Source organism: Trachymyrmex cornetzi, unplaced genomic scaffold (genome assembly GCF_001594075.2).
Source record: "Trachymyrmex cornetzi isolate Tcor2-1 unplaced genomic scaffold, Tcor1.1 scaffold321, whole genome shotgun sequence".
In the NCBI taxonomy this organism is placed as follows: Eukaryota; Metazoa; Arthropoda; class Insecta; order Hymenoptera; family Formicidae; genus Trachymyrmex; species Trachymyrmex cornetzi.
The window spans coordinates 8,900-10,874 of NW_017297908.1; positions in this window are offsets into that span (position 1 = coordinate 8,900).

Below are 1,975 nucleotides of genomic sequence, written 5' to 3' on the forward strand. Positions count from 1 at the left end.
ACCTTTTACAGTGTTTACAGATTTCTTTGGATCATTTGTCAAAATCACAAAATTAGATGTTGTGCTACAAAAATGAATAACACAACAGCAATGTAAAATTAAATCATTTTTATATATTAAATTGATTATCAAGAAAGATCTTGCAAACTTACTTCCTTGGTTTTATTGCATCTTTGAGAAATAATAACTCGTTGTACAGAGGCCAACTAGGTATATATACAGGATGATTACCTGCAGACCCTGATTTGGGCTGACTTTGTACAACTTTTTTATAAAGACGTCCAAACGTTGATCTCAAATTACTAAATTTTTTCTGAGCATCAAGTCCTGCGAATAACAGTGATTAGGATATTAACCTCAATAATTGTGAAACTTATGTCTGAAGAAAGAAACTTACCTGACAAAGGAGTGCTTAAGTTCTGTCCTATCATAGACCAAACCAAATTTTTTTCCTCAATTTTGTTGTATATTTTGAGACTATTATTCCAAAGACCAGGGTTCGATCTAACAAGTTTTATTAATTCCAGGTCATCAGGACTCGCATCATATGTATTCGAATAATCAAATTCTTCTTCTTTTTCCATTTTGTTGTATTCAATCCAACACTTAATAAATTATTTATTGTAATAATAATAATTTTAACACATTAATCTGCAAACTCGCTGGTTGAAAGAATCGGTCTAACTAACCTAATCTAACCTAAACGTGACTTTACCTCGACTTCTGATTGGTAATCGCGGCAATCGTAGTGTCGTAGAATCGTAAAAATTTGGTTTTGGTTGAACTTCCACGACAACTTGTCACGACAAGGTGCACGACGCCTACGACGCTTGCGATGCTACGATTCGACCAATGTAGAATGGGCTTAAAAGTTTCAGATTCGTATCTTGCGTCGCAATATCTCCGCTTAAGGGGATCCTAAAGCAAAGCTCGAACTCCGACGAAATCACTAGATGTCGCGCCGCGCGCCGCACATCGACATGTCTTTTTATACTACCACAGCAATATCTCACGCAGCCTATGATACACGCAGTCACACATACGTGTCAATTTTCGTACAACGAATTCGTCGCGATAAAGCGTCTAAATCTAATTCTAAGAACTCGACGTTGTATGTTCGTGCAAATTACGTGTTGGGGAACCATTATTTCGTACGGTCGGGTTGCAAAGCTTTCATATCAAGCAAATGTTGTCATGACTTGACAGCTGAGACGCCATGTTACACTAAGAAATGGTAAAAAATATATCGATTTCGAAATTTTTGATCATTCTCAGCGTAGACTCCACTTCACAAACACGTATTAATGCGTATACTTTAATCCTGGAAAAGGATTTTCGAATCGGTGAAAGAGAAAAAGAGTATTCGTTATACAAAAATTATACGTGCTTAGTCGGTAATACAGACGTCTTTAGGATCCCTTAAGGGGATGCTGGAGTGTTCTGTTTTAACATTAATTTTTAAAGACACTTTTCTCTTAATTGTCTTTATGGATTGAAAAGTACTTCTCCACAATTAAAGTATCGACAACAACTCAGGCTGCCAGCTACAATTTAATACGAAAAATGAAAGAAAATTAAAAATTGTGATTTGTCACCGGCTTCTGCAGTCAACTCGTCACAATATGTGCTGCATATAAGAGTTTCAGATTTTACCCGTTTAAAATAAATAGCCTACAGAAAACCTCGAAGAATAATCCTATACTTTTAGAAACGAGATAGGGGCTTTTGTATAAGAGAAAAGAGTCGTCAAAAATTTCATTCATAATCTACGAATAAAATTGACGTAAAGCCATGAAACCAAGCAGTATTTTAGTTGATATGTTTCTAAGAGATGCAATATGTCAGATAAGGATAGAAAGCGTTTGAGCGAGACGCAACTATATATAATATGGGGTGATCCCGATTGATCACGGCTCGATTGGACACCACCAATCACAGCGACCGGTGCTTAAGAGCTTTGTAGTCTCAAGCGCTG